General features: G+C 31.2%; 3 long non-coding RNA genes across 3 annotated transcripts; 1 reads left to right on the top strand and 2 right to left on the bottom strand.

Annotated features, from left to right (window-relative positions):
- Positions 1–9,727: 9,727 nt before the first annotated feature.
- Positions 9,728–10,532, top strand: LOC139906561 (uncharacterized). The gene is made up of 2 exons (XR_011782180.1): positions 9,728–9,852; positions 10,242–10,532. It is a non-coding gene; the product is annotated as an uncharacterized lncRNA (long non-coding RNA).
- A 231-nt stretch (positions 10,533–10,763) lies between these two features.
- LOC121126193 (uncharacterized) lies at positions 10,764–11,058 on the bottom strand. Its single transcript, XR_011782179.1, has 2 exons — positions 10,939–11,058; positions 10,764–10,871 (listed from the first exon to the last, which is right to left on the bottom strand). It is a non-coding gene; the product is annotated as an uncharacterized lncRNA (long non-coding RNA).
- A 543-nt stretch (positions 11,059–11,601) lies between these two features.
- On the bottom strand, positions 11,602–12,945 carry LOC121126192 (uncharacterized). The gene is made up of 2 exons (XR_005866843.2): positions 12,723–12,945; positions 11,602–12,651 (listed from the first exon to the last, which is right to left on the bottom strand). It is a non-coding gene; the product is annotated as an uncharacterized lncRNA (long non-coding RNA).
- Between the last annotated feature and the right edge of the window lie 5,236 nt (positions 12,946–18,181).

Raw genomic sequence — 18,181 nt, 5'->3', positions numbered from 1 at the left:
GTGGGTACGATTGATTAAATTGAAAATTCTTGCAAAAGTGACGTCATATACTATAACTGGTTGTGTATTTCGTCAAATATGCATATCTTTCCCAATAGTCGGTGCAATACATCAGATTGCAAATTCTGGCAAGTCTGATTACGTGATGGTCTAACCTTGTATTTTTATTAACCTTGCTTAATACTTATAATTTTTCTTTTATTTTTGTGAAGAGAAGACCTTACAGGTTGAGAAGACATAAAAAGTAATTCAGGTTGCCAACCACAAATAACCCGGAATCTAAAAAGTGCATTGCATTTGAAACCTAAAAAATATGTAATTATCTTCTTTTTTTTTTTTTTTTAATGAGCTGATAAACCAAGGAATACCGTAGTCTCTAAAGAGCTCCTTGGCGGAGCTTTAGCTAGACATACACGCTCATAAACCTCATCTAAAGTCAAATTTATTTTTATATGTACTCTCATTTTTCCTTTCAAACATGATTTTACAAGGCACACAATTCCAGATAAACTTTGCTTTATTAATATAGATAATCAAAAATATGTAATACTTTATTGGGAGGAAAGAAATTTCAAAATAAAGAGTTACTTACACTCATGACCAATTGTTATTCTTCATATTAGTAAACAAGTACGGCTAATAATTTAGCTTTGATTAATTACGCCAACCCCCGAGCCTATCTTTTAAAACTATTGAACCCAAAACTTCGAGCCGAATGTTGACGAAAAATCCCTAAAATACCTTTTAAATAACACTCCAAGACTTTTTGAACACCATGTTGTAAAAAAACTTTTGGCTATATCAAATTTATTTTGGAAACGCTCCAATATCCAAAAACACATCATTGCTATGCAATTAATCTTATCTTAAATTTAAAAATTGTTTCTCTTCGTCGATAGTTTCATCCTGTATTTCTTTATCGGTATCCCTCCATTAGTGAACGTCTTTTCATAATGTATGTAATTAGTGAACTGGGTGAAAATGAGACCCCAAAAACGAACAATATCAATTAAATAGCAACCACATTTTTTTTTACTTTTTCATTCATTTTGCACTCGTAAAATTAATTTAATGTCATTTTACGAGCCATAATATTATAAATTGGAGCTACCGTTAAAGGTCTCACATGTCGTTCTTTATTTTGTATGACGCAATTTTTCTTCAAAAAAGTAAAAAAAAGGCCCAAAATCAGTGTGTATTCATTAGTCAATCACTTCAACTGCTTCATATCTCTTTGATTAAGTACTCCCAGACTATCATTGTCATATTATTTCTCCACAATTTTTAAGATGAATTATAGTTTGCAAAATATTATATTATTTAAATCGGAGCTATCTATTTGTGTTTACATATAATAGCAAAAAAATAATCTTGATGTCATAAGATGGCCAATATATTTATATATATATATGACGAGGGATCAAAAAGAAATCGTATTACTGCTATTTTGGAAACGGACCATAAATAATTAGCAACTTCTTTTATTTATGAAAAATAATAAATTATGAAATAGCCGTGACGTATCGAGTGAGACAAAGGAATCGGCAGCTAACAGTAAAATGCAATACAATATTAGCGAGTCCTCACATTGCAAAGAAATAAATGTTTAAAAAATGTGATGGAATCTCTAGTGAAGGACTTTTAAGAGAATAGTTTATTTAAACCTCGATATCAACGGCTAAATAAATGAATAAATCACAAACAATGCATTTCTAAGAAAAGGAAAAAAGTTGCAAATAACGTATGTTTGCATATAACCAGTGTGTGCTGGTATTTAATTTTCCCAGTATTCAAACTAGTTTAAAAATGAAATTTCTTCTTCTTTTTTTTGCTAAGAACGCACATAAAGATCTTGAATACGTCACTACCTTTATTGTAGCAAGCAACCTCTCCTAAAAAAGAAACTGAAAACAGGCCCGAAATCTTCTGATATAATAAGTGAATCACACCATCTGCTTTTTATCTCTTAATTACATGCAGGCTATTAATATTAAAATCCTTTTTACTATTTTATTCGATACTGTATATAATATTGCTTTGTAATATTTGAATAAAAGTATAGCTATACATTTGTATTTCTATATGATATGGCCAATATACAGGGTATGGCAGAAAAATGTGGACTCGAGAGATAAATATAGAAATACATCCAACATTTTATATTTTCAATCATAGGCAAAAAAATAATGTTACCAAAACATGTTTTTGTCAAACTTTTTCACTTAGTATGGCAACTTTAATTATCAACCACGGCCTTTACACGTCGCTTGAAGGCTATGCAGGAGTTGATGACAAACTCCTCTGACAAGTCGTTCCATGCAGCCACTATGGATGACATCAGTGAGCCCACATTTGGGTCTGAGGTCCGGTTGGTTTCCCTCTCTGTAGTGCACATATAAAAAACTTCAGGGGGTTCAAATCTAGTGAAGAATGATGCCATATCCCATTTAATCAGAGTCGAGCCATGTTATCTGTGCAGAACTTTTGAAACTTGATGGACGTGTGAGAGGTGCACCGTCGTGGGTCCACACGTAGTTACTCTCCGGATAGTTGTTCTTCAGCCATAGCATGATGGTGTACCTAATCTATTTATAGTAGGCATCCTGGTCGATTTTCTGTCCAGTCTTGAAAAAGAACAGAGGTATCTTCTTTCCATCAGAGGCCATAACGCCGAGGATGATTGTTTGGGCCGGATATTTAGTATGGTAAACCCCTTGGACATTTTCTTTTGTTTCATATAGGCAGTAGTCGTTCCGGCGGTTATGGAATTCATCAACTGTGAAAATCTTCTTGTTCGAGAAAATTTTCACAATTGACCCATTTGCCTTAATCCATGTGAGGATTTTCTTGCACCTCTCGAGCCTCTTGGCTTTCATGCCCTTTGTCAGAAGGTGGTGTTGGATCCTTGTCAAAGAAACTTATCCCAAGCTGTGCTTTATAGCCCTCCTGATGGTCCCAGGAGCCAAAGAGACGTCGTTGGTGAAGGGATTCATCGACTTAGCGGGATTCTCCTATATATTCTTCTCCAAACTTAACAAGAACTTTGTATCCCTCTTAAAGTTATACCCTCCACTTTCTGATATCCTGGAGAAGTCTTCTCCATTTTTTTTTCATCTAGGTCTATTTAAAAACCAGGCCCCTTTTACACTTAAAAATGTACGTAATCTTAATCACATCAACTCCAGCATCTACAAGATCTGAGAGGCGCTTCCTTTTTTCTTGTTGCTCGCTCATGATGATATTATTAGTTTGCATAGTTTGTATATGTAAAAAGGACGGTATAAACAGAATATAAAAAAATATTTCTATACCTTTCCATAGTAATGAGAAAATAAACATTAATTAACAGTCAACATTTGGATGCCCTACCTTGTATATATATTAGACTGTACCGAAATGACAAAAGTTGGGAATTGGGTATCGCCGGATAATTTTTATTTTGCATTTTATTCCTCTGAATAAGTAAATAACCATCAAATGTCCAAAAAGTGGTCCTTCATACACGCATTTTGATTTGAAAATCTGTAAAAATGTCGAAAAAAAGAAAAACTTTATGTTATTTCATTAAAATTATTGATTTGAATTTGAGTTACATAATTTTAATTTTTTTAAGTATTATAGACAAGAATCTATATTTTGCAACAATATCGTGACACTATTTCTCTGACTTGCATCATTGTATGAGCATTTCTGTTCCATACATACTGCCAATAAATATATATTATCTTGAGGTACCGTGTATTACGCGCATGTACTTTGATGTTTCTCTTCATTTTTATTACTCAAATCTCATTTTTTGATACAAAATGAGAAATATAGTATGACTAAATATACTTTTGTCGTTCATTTATGCCAAATAATACCGCCCCTTATTACCAATTTATAATTTTGGACTAAATAAACTGTCGATTAAATTCTTAAAAATACGACCTTTCATATATTATTCTTTAATTTCTAGTGCCGATTTTTTTTATTTAAGCATATTTTTATTTTTATATTCTATAAGTTAGACATTTATCATTGAATATGAATATTTAGTTCCTTTTTCTTCCATTAATCTTTTAAGAAAAAAAACTATGAATCAACAATTACGTCGAATTATTTTTTTGTTTTATAAATAGTGAAAATTAAACACAATTTTAATTTTGCTCTGAAGCGTTGGTTAGTTGGTTACTTCTTTTACTCCACGGTCACAACTTTGTGAGTGGGATGGTATTTTTGGACTTTGAGGAATGTCTAGTATGATAAAAGGTAAAGTGGCGCTGTTCCAACTTTGATATGAATAATTCAAGTATCATCCCAATTGAGGTTAGGTGAGCAGTATGGCCTTACACTCTTATCTCCCAAATCACTTCCATGTCTTATGTCTCTTATTTTTGATATCCTGTATTTTATATCTTTGTGCTTAGAGTTTAATAATAAAGATAGTAAAACTAACTCAGAGAACATGCACACACTTTTATCCCCAAATTTCATAGCAGTACTTTTTTGAAAATGCATCTTTTTTTCTTACTCTGAATCATTTGTATTTGATATAACGTATCTAATGGACGAGTTAAAATATTTAAATCTACATTAATTTCGAACCATATATGGATGTAAAAATTTAAAATGAACGAAATTTAACGCTTAACTTTTGTGTTTCATCTGCTGTCAACCTTTGCTTTGAGATGTAGAGTCGTACGAATCGACTTGAGATTACGGGCCATATTGAATTTGAAACAATGACTATCTTCATTTTAAGAAGTGATTCATCTACAATTCCTAAGATAATCATTTTTGTAATGCAATAAGTGAACAATGGATGATTAGACAAATCATCAACGATACTTTCAGACACTTCAAGTAGTGGGAAACTTGTGCTTCTTTTTCTGAATTAATTATTAAATTCGAAGTCGTGAATGTCACCAAAAATAATTTTCCCAAGTTTCCTTATTTATAATAAATAAACCCATAATGAAGCTGATATATGTTATTCATATAATCTAGAGCACCTGAAAACGAGTTAGCTCAATTGTTGGGACCGTTGAGCTCAGTTATTATGTAACATAGCGGTAATTTATTCGTATGAAGTTCACAGACTAATAGAACAAGTCTATGGACAAAAAGTTTCTCGATTAGTTACACCTCAGAGAATCTTTACTATCAAGCTCTAAGTAAGAAGATAAACAATTTTGGGACATTAAAAATAAAACAAATATGAGATTGAAGTGATTTAGGAGATATTAGGGATGATACTTTTATATATATATAGCTACGATTTAAATAGGTACACCTTTAAATTGATATAAGAAAGTTATAATTAATTAACAATTATCAAAGTAAGAATAATAATAGAATAATTCTAATGACATTAAAAGTGGATACACTATTCTGTAATAATTTTATACATTATTAACTTTAAATCTTCTAGTATGGGGACATGTAATCACTACAAAGAAAAGTGCAAGGAAAATATTAAACACCATTCAAAAGAAAGCACTCTTGGGAATGACTGATACATTTCGATCGACACCAACCGGAGGAATGGAGCCAGTTTTGGGTATTGCTCTTCTGGACATATACATTAAGGAGCAGGCAACGAAATCATGATGGAACACGAAGCATTTCTTACGAGATACCTGGGATGGAATAAGTAATCTTCCAAACCGTCGTGGGCATCAGTTCCATAAATCAAATACTTATACAAGTCGGAATGGATCCACCAAGTGAGTAGATAAAAAGTAATCGTATTTGGATAAATAATAGTCAGATTAACGGGTCTAAGGACGAAGACGGAAACACTGGGGCTGGATGGGCCATCACGAAAGGTAATGCATCCATTTGTCATTCAATGGCTTCATTGAATCAAGTGGCTTCTCTGTTTCAAGCAGAGATTTTCGCTTTAACACAAGATGTAGAAGCTCTTCTCAAGTACGAAAAAAACACTGAACAATGTAACAATCAGATCAGACTCCCAATTGGGAATTGCTGCAATTTTTAATCCACTAACTACAAATAAAGAAGTTTTAAAATGTAAAGAAACCATCGTCAAAGGAATGAGTGAGAGAAAAATATACATCTAGAATGGTACAAAGGACATTCTGATATTACAGGAAATGAATTTGCAGACCATCTTGCTAAGAGGGGTACTGAAGCCAAAACCAGTTTACTATTGGGACACCTCCAAGCTACATAAAGAAGGTAAATCATGACTACTTCTTGCAATATTGGTGTGACCGATATAAAAAATATCAAGGTATGAAACATACACATACTATGCTTATTAAGCCGAAATCGAAGCCTATCAAGTACGGAAGAGAAAAATTGAGACTCATTGTATAAGCCCACACTGGACAAGGCCCTTTTCTAGCCCACCTAAGCAAGTGGAAGGACACAAGCTCAAAGTGTAATGTATGTATGGAAGAATCGCAAAGTGCAGACCATCTCATCAATAGATGCCCTGCTCTATCTTATGAGAGACATCAAGCAATGAATGAAGAAAACGAAGACATTTGTATTTTAAAATCTATGAAATGTAAAAAAATAGAAATGTTATGGAGCAAAATTTTAATGTAAACTAGGTTTGAGAATCTGCTGTGGTAGCACAAATACTCCGTTGTGTGGTCGTGTGCATTGCCTTATATTTGTACAATTTTATTGTATGTAGGTATGGCATGCAGTAATAAATATGTAACTAACTAACCTTAAAATCTTCAAAGACTCCTATGAGAAACTTGCTAAGGATTACCCGGCGTTTCTCTGGCTAAGGAAGGAGAAGAAAATCACATTGAAAATGGTCAAATTAATTGAGAAAATTAAAAAAAAAATTCAGAAAATACTTCTATACATATATTACGTATAGTAATAATTATTATAAGAATGTTTCATTGTTGTTCAAAAAGATCCTGATAATTCTAATTCTCTTGGAAGCCTCACACACGATGCCAATCCGGTTAAGTAAGGTAATCTACAAAGTCTCATCATCGCAAAAAAAAGTACTCATATTATTGCCTCTTGTAACCTTAGAAGTAATATTATGAATATAAAAACGTGTGTTAAAACTTGAAATAACATACCAACCTATATGCATCTAAAAAATTGATTAGATGAGAAATATATTTTTATTTTTTATTCAAAAAATTCCAAAATCGAAATTCGTGAAGAAAATTGCAAAAAACTATTTTGCACTTATTTTGCAATGAAATAGTTAATAGCATTTATTGGAATTGTAAAGGAAACACAAACCTACCAATATTTTTTTCGTACTTGCAAAAAAAAAAAAAGTTATGAAGAATAATGAAAATAATGCAATGAAATGTTCCGGAAATTAAAAAATTAAAATTCTTCTGAAAATGATAGATATTTCAGTTAAAAATCAATTTCTATTTGACAAATTTATATGCAAACGAATTTCGAGACAAATTTCAAAAAACATTATTCCATTCACTAATCCCATATTTTAATTAGAAATTGATTTTTTTGCACCTGAAAAAAAAAAATTGCAATTTTCAGCGATTTCTTTTTAAACCCATAACTTTTTGGATTTTGAATAAATTTAGACAACGTAGTAATTCGTATAGTTGTTTTCATAAGGCCAATCACTTAGTGATAAATAACTTAACACCTTATCTAGTCTCCTTGAGCTGTAAAAACAGTTTTTTATTTTTGGGCATAGCAATAGCCCCCCTTGTATGACATCCTCAAAAATCGACACCCCCGGTCTTAGCTTGTCCTAGCTCAAAAGAGGGACCCACGCAAAATTTCATCCTCCTAGGTTCAATGGTGTGGGAACGTCTAAAGGGTATTTACAAACACACAAATAATCTTTCTTTAATATATATACAGATATTAATAATAATTAATAAAAAAACACTGTTAAGAAACATCAGGTAGCGCACGAGAAGGATGGCGCGTGTGTTTAAAATAAATATTATAAAATTAATCAGATGATATAATATGTTATTATATCATCTGATAGTGTGTGAAGAATCCAAAAGAATTAGAATTATCAGGATCTTTTTGGGCAACAACGAAACGTTCATATAATAATTATTATTAATAACCATAAGCAATGCGCATCAAAGAAGGGTAATCCTTCTAGATGTAAATCCGGTGTGTTTTTAGCTGGCCCGTTAATTTGCAATTGGTAGTATAAAGAACGAATTTTGTTTACCTCAGCAGTTGTCATTATTATTCCATTCCGGAGTATTGAACATCCTTATGTAAATAGATTCAATTATATTTAAAACCTGATTGAACGTTCGTCTGTGCTCATAAAAGACTGAGCAAAACCCTGAAGATTTGTTGGGGAGTTATAATAGTAAGTCCTTGTTGGACTCAGAGTAGAATTGGAGATTGGCATCCAAGTAATTCGAGCGAATGTCCTTTTTTATATCCTTTTTTCCTTCCTCCCTTGTTGCAGCTGAGTTAAGCTGATCTAAAGAAACGTCATGAGCATCATTCCTTCTCACCTCCGAAACATTATTCAAATTGTTAGGGTTAGCATGTTGATTTTCAGGTTCTTTTTTTATTTTAACATACCCCATTGTACACTGGTTTTTCACCTTTGACATGCTATTAATATAATTTTCTAATGTGTTTACTAAGAGTGGCGTGGGACAGCTGCTTCTCTGTTTATGTTCATAAATTAATAGTAGGAAGTCTGTTATGATGCACTCCAGCTTCATATTTTCTTCCAATGCCGGGTTCATCATTATGAGTCAGTGCCTCTCCAAAATAATCACTCCAAAAGCACAGAAAAGTGCAACTATAGAATAGATGGTGAGAGTACTCCATTTCGATTTTACAGCAAATAAAATATATGTAAAATATTTATTTAGTGGCTTCGAGGGCTTATTATTTGTAAATAATGATTAATGACCCAGTAGCTAATTTATAGCAAAACCTCTTGTGTTTCGATTTTGTGAAGGGATTTTGAAGAATAATATTTCAATTATTAATATCAAACATTTGAACAACGTCACTAGACCTTTTATTAGAGTAATCAGTCCTCAAAGTCAACTGATTAGATAAATACAAAGTCGTATTTATAATAGTTGAATTGACAGTTTTTGTAGTCTAAAATTATATATAGGGTGTCTTATTTGGCATAAATGAACAACAAAAGTATATGTAATAAATAAAAATTAGATAGTTTTTTTAAAAAGACGAAGCTTTAAGTAGTAAAAATGAACAGAAACGTCAAAATAAATGCACGCCATACTCGTTGCAAAAAGAAAATATTTACTTGGAACTAAAAATACTCATCTTTTGAGGCAAGTTAGAAAAAGATTGTATCAATATTGTTGCAACATAAATGTTTTGTCTGTAATACTTAATTACATAAAATCCTGTAAAGGGATTTAAATTGATAATTTTAATTAAAAAACATCAAAATGTCATTTTTCGACATTTTACAGATTTTCAAATCAAAACGCGTCCATGAAGGACCATTTTTTTGGACGTTCGATAGTTATTTTCTGGTTTAAATGAATAAAATGTGAAATAAAAAATATTCGGCGATCCATATTCCCCACTTTTGTCATTACGGTCCACCTTATTATATGTATAGATATACAACGACCACAAGAAATTGTATTCCTGCCTTTTGGAAACGGAGTATAAGTATTGCATAACTTATTACTTTGTTTATTTATCAAAAAAGGTCTAATTATAGAATGGCCTTGATGTATAAAGGGAGTTGAGTGAATCGACAGCTGACAACAAAATACGCAGGGTATTTTGTAGTGAGTAAGGTAACGTCGTGTGATAGTATCCTTTTCATTCTTCTTTAGGTATAAAGTACTCTAAAAGTTGATATTTAAGCTTTGTTCATGGGATTTAATGAAAAAATAAAGTGTACCTCAATGCGTAAGGATACTTTTATATATTTTGTATTTTTTTTGTTGTTTTTTTTTGACATATTTCTTTTAAATCTATTGACATTTAATATGACAGTAGTCAAGGAATAAGTGTACAAAATTTGAGACTTATAGAGCATTTATTTATTAAAAAAAAATTAATTCATATAAAATGATTTTTTATAAAATTTTATAAGACATTGACGACATTTTTTTTTTTTTTACATAAATACTTTATTTTTACGTTCTTTATGACAATAGAAATAAACAAAGGCTCTGTGTACTAGTTTTAAGGCATATAGCTAAATTTTGTATATTAGAATATTGTTTCAACTGAAGAAACTGTTGAAATGTCCAAATTATTTCTCAGTCTAAACTCATTTTGGCTTTATGTTCCAGGTTCACACTCAAAGGTATTGGTGATAAAATATAAATTCAAAGGAATTAGAAGGATTTGAATCAATTTTGGCGCGTATAATATCTCAGTTACCTCACGTAGCACAGTGATTTATTTCCTCAAAAAAGTGTCCAAAACAATAATTTTTGATTTTTATCATTCAAGTTTTATATAACTAATTTATACAAACAACATATTAGCTTTGACTAATTTCTTATGATTTTTATTGTATTTATTTTGATATTTATGAAAATAATAGACATTTAATATAAAAATATAAAGTAAAATCCTGATCAGATGCTTCATTAAATGTATCAATATACAATAATGATTTAGCATCTGTCGATAACACTGTGTAACAGCAGCAAAAATGGTAGAAAAACAGTATATGCTCAATTTAATAGAGTTCGATCCTCTGATTCCAAATATGGCCTTATTTTTTCTCTCAGAGCCATCTTCTGATAAGTAGTGCCCCCTTACTATCTCACCTTAGCAAAAATAATTATAAAGGAAAGAAACATTAATTCTTCTTCTATAGAACCTTTTTATTTACGTCATTAATTGCATCATTATCAAAGGAGACGCCATTTTGGGGCTTCAAAGTTGATATTCTTACTACATAAAATGAATAACTTTCAAATAAATCTAGATACAACTCCATCAAATGGCTTTATAAATCAAAAAAGACTTAACACTTACTTTGAATATGACTTGATGCCAAGGATCAACTCTGATATTTGAATATAATAAAGGAAAAATGTACTGAAAATCCGTCTCAAAAGTCTAAATTTGCAGAAGTATAATTATTCTTTTTTGAGGTATGGGGAACTAAAAAGATCGAATATTAGTTACAAATATATTATGCCTTCCATTCTAACAGTTTATCTCAATCTTCAACACAGAAAGAGGAATATATAACGATTTAATAACAAATTTTTAATATATTTAATAAAACTAAGCAATAGAGGTAGGGATTTTTAATAGACAGTAGGGTTCATGTCAAGGTTTTTTAAAAATCTATGGGAAAATGAGGTACTCATTGGCTTTAATTTAATTGGAATGCACATAATGTAAACGTGATAAGTCATTGACCATTGATATATTCACGTATCATAAGTTATTTGTGTTATTTGCTCGCTTTAAAGTTTGCATCCAAACTGATTGTGACAACCCTCATTATCGGGTGTATGTGCTCATGAGTAAATTTAGTACTATATTTATTCTTCACCAAATTCATCTCAGAGAAAACTGACTTGCAGAACCGTGTTGTTACGAACATTCCACATAAACAATGATCAAATGGCTGATTATAAAAAAGACTAAACTCATACAATGCATAAGTTTCAAAAATGCCACTGTTGATGAAATTAATCAAAAAATATATTAAAACAATCTATAGGAAAACATTTATATTTAATAGATATGCTTAAAAATCAATTAAAAATTGACTTATTTCATTATGCAGCCAACTGAAAAATACATTTTTCTATAGAAGAGTTGCTTTCATCTGTATTTACTTTTACAGGTTGAAACATCAGGCTTAATTTTATAACAAATTGTATAATATATCTTTATTTTCATTGAAATGTAACTTAAGAACTTTATGGGAGGAGGGGATTCCTTAACATTGGAGGAAAAAAACAAAGGCAATGATGAAGAAAGTCCAAAATCGAGTCTGCCTTACAAGAAGTGGACACGAGATTCAATAGGGGTTGGAATGGGAAGAAGAAGAGGCCACGACGGAGGATATTATTAATCTTTTCCTCAAGTCTCTTCAAATGAATTTATCATCCTTAAGACAGTATCAACGACGGGGGATACAACTTTCCAAAATATTAACCGTTTCTTTAAATGCCCTATTCATCCATTCCCATCTCCATCAGAACTATCATCTTTAATTCCATCATCATCAAAATACTCAGTTGTATTGGATCCCAAGGGGATATTGACAAGTTGTTCTCGATGAAAGATCTCGCAACCCGACCACATTCCTTACACCTTTTGGATGTTTTAGATATTCCACAGCTCCAATGAGAGTGGACGCTTCCGGTGATGAATTTTTTTGGAGGCGACAGAGTAATAAGGTTGGAAAGGAGTAAAGAAGATCATCGATCTAAATCCTCATATTCTCTTTTTACCCTGAAGAACTTCTAAATAGAATCAAATTAGTCCTTGTTTAATGTAAGGAGAATAATATGACACTACAAAACCCAAAATTCAAATAGGTGAATCCGTGAAGTATAGAGGATATATTGTTTCATCCAATGACATATTACCCGACCAAAAAAAAAGTCTCATCCATTAACCTATTTTCTTCACCGAGCAATTTGACTGATCTCAGACCATTCTTTGTCCTTGGTAATCAATAAGGTAAATTCCTTCAAGATTTAGCACACTCTCCACAACGGCCTACTAAAGAAAAATATTATTTTTATTGGCTACATGAACACGAAAATGCATTTGAGAAAATACAACGGATTCACATTTATGCAAAAGGCTTTGTTTTCGCTCACTTCGATCCAAACCTTTTCATTACACGTCTAACACATTCTTCACGTCTTCAGGGAATTGGTTTTGCTCCCCTACAAATCCACAGAGATGACTCCTCTAGATTAATTCAGTGTGGCTCACGGTTTTTGAACGAAACTGAAACGAGATATTTAGTTTGTGAATTAGAAGCCTTGACCATTCAATTGGCCATCCTCCAATATAGAATTACTTATTGGGAAATCAGTTATAAATAATTACAGACCATAAACTTCTCATAGGAATGTTTCGTGGCTATAAAATATAATTAATAGAATATTCAATGATGCAATGTATGCAGGATACTGTTTGGATATTGAATATGTCCCAGGGAAAGAACAGTCAAAAAATACATGATGCCTTTTCACATTCCCCAGTATTTAATCCTATAAATAATAAATGCGGGGTCATTTCTGTTATGTGCATCAAGTTCTTCACTACCAGGAGTTTAATATTGAAAATTTAATTGATGCCTGAATAGAGAAAATATCATATCAAGAAGTGAAATCAGCTCATAGGAAAAATATGAATCCCAAAGCCCTCATTTATTCCCATCCAGCAAGATTATTCTTCAACCAGTGGGATCTTCTCACATACATGAAAGCACAAACTTATTAGTATATAATGGTCATTGTATTGTGGTTCCCATCTCAAACCGTAAAGACATCTACAAAGAGCTTCATAAATTCCCGCAAGGTATTCAAAGAAATTGTGAAGGAGCTAAGGCTTTATATTTTTGGCCTGGAATGTCAAATTAAATTAAGCAGTAGATATCAAGCTTTAATTCATGCAAAGAGATAGTCCCTTCATTACCTATAGAATCACTCCAACAATCTCCAGTGTCAAGGCCCTTTGAATCTGCGTCTTTCTAGCTATTAAAGGTCAACGGGAAAACATATCTCATTGTTGTGATTCAGGGTGGTTTGAAGATTGGGGGCTTCCAATCTATATTAGAACGGACGGTGGACCACAATTCCATACAGAATTCGCAAAGATTTAGGCATCAAGCATGGGTTTGCATACCCATGCTCTTTCCAATCCAACGGGCATGCAGAGGTCAACGTCAAATCCATGAAAATGTTCCTCAAAAACTATAATGACTGGGCTTCATTTCGTTCATCACTCCTGGAATGGAGAAATACACCCAGATCTGACAAACTCAGTCCATCCCAATGGGTATTCTGCTACTCAAAAATAACTCGGATCCCAGCATTGCCGATTTTGTACACTCATATGTCGCTTCCGACTTGAAGAGGGTGAAGAGAAGAAGATAGAGAAAGACCTGTCATCCAAAAATTACTACGATAACACCTTTACAAATCGAAACCCTATGATTCCTAGAGGTCACATTAGGATCCAAAAGACAAAGATGTGGGACACACGTAGAATAATTATCAACACTCGGGAAGATGGAAAATTATACTTTTTTGAAGAAGAAGGAAAAAAAATGATTTGAAATACACGCTTTCTATAAACATATTAACCTGAATGTCTTTGAAAACGACTTACATAGTTATTCGTCAGTGTTGTATATTAATGTTTTGTGAAGTTTATTAAATATTTTGTGTGAGTAATGTAAATATATTATGGTATTTGTCGTCACGGGGGGATATGAGGTGGTTATCACATAGAAAGATTAAACCTGTACGCTTATAATATTAGAATGTACCATTGTAAGGAATATATTTGTATTAGTATAAATAGCATTGTCTATCAAATAGAAACGTCGTGAGTTGATAACTTATAAATAAAAATATTTGCAAAAAATGACTGTCAAATAGTTACTTTTATCTAATGCATTTGCATTGACATATTACTATTTAAAACTTTGTACGAATTTCTGTATAGCCTTTAAACTTTAAATGGATGAAATTAAATAATAGGTATATTCTTATATGTATAATATTCTCGCGAATTAAGTCATAAAAACAGTTTTACTGATCATTAAATTATTTTTTAATGCCTTTACAACAAAATTTAAATTGTTTTTTTTTAAATCATAGATTAACAACATAAATATTTGTGTTTTGGGTGTTTTTTTCTTACTGAGCGTAGGGTTAAATGATTGATCTATGATTAGTATAATTACTAGTATTCTTAGAGAACTCATTGAGTTTACATAGTTTTCTGCAGGTACATTCAGGTGACTTTGCATGATCTGTACAATTTTCTTAATCAAAGTTAAATCAGGTTTTACTATTTCTATAAACTACATATCATAATCCTAATTTGATGCATAATCTATGCATTTGTTTATTTAAAAAGAAAAAATGAAAGAGAAATGGATTGTAGAATTTTTATACAAGTCAATTTTTTTATCTTTTGAAATAACAAATATTCCGCTACAAAACGTCCGCAAGAGTTGACCACATATCTCAGAAATAAACTTTTTTTTAAGGATCTAAATAATACATAAAGTATACATTTTTTTAAAGTTTCAAATAAATTGGTTAATTAAATCCAAAGACATGTTCGTCTAAAGCAAATGTTCCCAACATTTCTAATACCGTAATCCTTTACTATATTACCCAAAAATTACAGGTACTCCAAGGAAACAAAATTAGTTGATCTACCATCACTGCATTTTTGGAGCTATCTAGTGACATGATATTGCCAGATTTGTCGGCAGGAGGAGGGATGAAGCCCCCTCCCCCCCAATTATCCCAATTTCAAATAAATTTAATTCTTCAAATAATTTTGATGAATAGCTATCGATTTTAAAAAAAATTCCAAAATTTTTTTATAGCTATGAATTTTGTAATTTTTTGAAATTTATTTTAAAGGAAATTAATTTTTTGGAAAAAAACTAAGGATTTTTGAAATTTTTCCCCCAAAAACATAATATTTCAAATTTTTTTCTACAAATTTAAATTTAATTTTTGTCAATAGTTCTATATTTTGAAATATTTTTCAAAAAATTTAAATTTTTGGATTTTTTTTTCCAAAAAATTTGGTATGTAAAATTATATTTTATAATGTGGTTTTCCCAAAAATTTAATTTTTGAAATTTTTTGCATAGCTATAGATTTTTGAAAAAAAAAAAATTATTGGATTTTTTATTTATTTTTAATTCCACTATCCCCTGTCCAATTATAATTTTGCTTACAGCTCTGATTGTAAGGAACTTTTTAACATATTCAGGCTTTGACAATTTTTGCTAGCCACCAAATAATACAGCACCAGCTTCTTTTTTTTTTTCCCCCTCAAAGTTCGATGCGTCCCGACATAATTTCTTTCCATATAACCCAGGTTGGCCTTTCAATTCCTGCTTCAACTATAAAAGTAAATTCATACTTTAAACATTCCTCATTATATTTTATTTCCAAATACTTATCTCTAGATTCATCAAGAGCAATTTGAAAGTTAACAAAGTAAATTATAGTATAGTTAACTATTATAATTCGAGAACATTTATGCAAACACAAGAATATAACAAAAGGACATTTGGTATCACAAAATAACTTGTGACCCCACACAAATTAAAACGTCACTCCAGTTGGAGTTGCAACTCACAGACGACTAGTTTAAAGTTACCAAAAACAAATGTAATTTCCTCAAATAACGACACAAAAATTGAGCCAGGTTATTCAACATCAATAACTCGCTTAGTGTTTCCTCAATTTAGTAGTAAACATCACGAATTTTTACTTTTGAATTTGTTGTAGGAGTTTGAATTTCTCGTTTCTCCCCTAACTTTCCTCACAATGCTGATTGGGAGTCCCTTTATAACGAAAACAGAAATTCAGATGAGTCAATAGTAACATATTTTAGCTTAAACTGTGATTTATAATGTCGACAAAAAGGAAGGAGCTTTACACCTCAACTCAAGAGTCCGTCCGGACAGTTACTTACAAAATTAGTTATTTAATTTTTATACAACCTGATGAGCTGCCACCAATTTGGAAGCAAAATCAGGGGTGTCCGCAAGATTATATTTTTGAGAAAAAAATTAATAATTATTAATGGTTTTAATTTCAAAAATCCATACAAATTCACAAAAAAATTACATTTTTTTGATATAAAAATATATATAGTAAAACGCAAAAATTCCTTTATTTATATATTTTTTTTTTTTTTTTGGGGGGCTACCTCCCCTCTAGCTCACCTCTTGCAGAGGCCCTTGCAATTAATAATGGATTAAAGTATAAGGATCTGATTAATTAAGACATTACTTCCATGGAATGGATGCGATTCAGGTTAAACATGTTTTACTATATTATATGAAATGGAAATTTCAATTTTATAAAATTTGACAATTGTTTATTATTATTCACAACTAATATCTTTTGTGGTAAAAAGGTTGCAGAAAAAATCGTTTGAGGAACATCATTATGTTGTAAAATTCTGGTCTGAAGTATCATTGTTGGAACAATTTATTTTGAGTAATATTATCATGAAACAACCAACCGGCAGCGTGTTTCTAAGCATCCAGGAACCCTTACAATATGCTATAATACACCTCAATCTTAGATGGTGTAGGGGAATTGCTGGGCCCAAAGAAGGTTAAAATTATTCAACGCAGCTTCTTTGACAATCAAAAACTCTTTTACTGTACTATAATACACCCTTGCCTCTGGTCCTAGACCCCAAGGCATTTTAAACGCTACCGCTACCCGTTTCTTAGCATCTAAGTATCAAGACCCTTTCAATATGCAACGAAATATCCTCGCGGCCCAAGCTTTTTGCAGGTGCACTACTGGACCCTTAGACCGGTTAAATTTATTTTCTCTCTCAGATTGTGATTAATTTTAATGCAAAAGGATATTATAGTTTGCCTTGAAGTAATATTTTATCAAACTATTGTATGATTATAAAAATTCTACCCAGCTGCTTTTCTGAGCATCCTATACCCCTTTTAATATCCAAAAAACAAAACCCTGGTCTTCAGGTTATACAGGTGAAGTGTTGAACCCCAAGACAGTTTAAACTCCATTTACAACACGTTTCAAAGCGTTCAAAAGTTATTGGAAATTACTATGAGCTATTCTTCAAGGGTTTTTATCTTTACATTAATTCTTTTTAAAATTTTAATAAAATAAACAGCACACTTTGTTTACAATAGACTATAATCACTTTACACATAAATTAAAACATCACTGAAGAAAAATTAAGCAAATTATTGATGCTGAAGTAAGTGTTATTAACTTTTTGTAGCTTAATGAATTTATGAACCTATTCATGTCAAATTTTCAGTATTTTCATATTTAAGTAATAACTACATTTGGTATTAAACCATTTTCGATATATGGAGTCATTTTTTTTGAAATTTTTGAACGTTTTGTCGATGAATTATCCATAAGTATTTATTATTAATATAACTAATATGTGGAAATTTTTGAGGAGTTTTACTTTTATTTTTAAATACTCTTACAAAAATTAAATGAGTCCAAAAACTTGATCCAACCAAAAAATTACT

The sequence above is a fragment of the Lepeophtheirus salmonis genome, chromosome 11, assembly GCF_016086655.4.
Source record: "Lepeophtheirus salmonis chromosome 11, UVic_Lsal_1.4, whole genome shotgun sequence".
Taxonomy (NCBI): Eukaryota; Metazoa; Arthropoda; class Copepoda; order Siphonostomatoida; family Caligidae; genus Lepeophtheirus; species Lepeophtheirus salmonis.
Note: the sequence above shows the minus strand (reverse complement) of the source record. Positions and strands in the feature narration are given on the sequence as shown.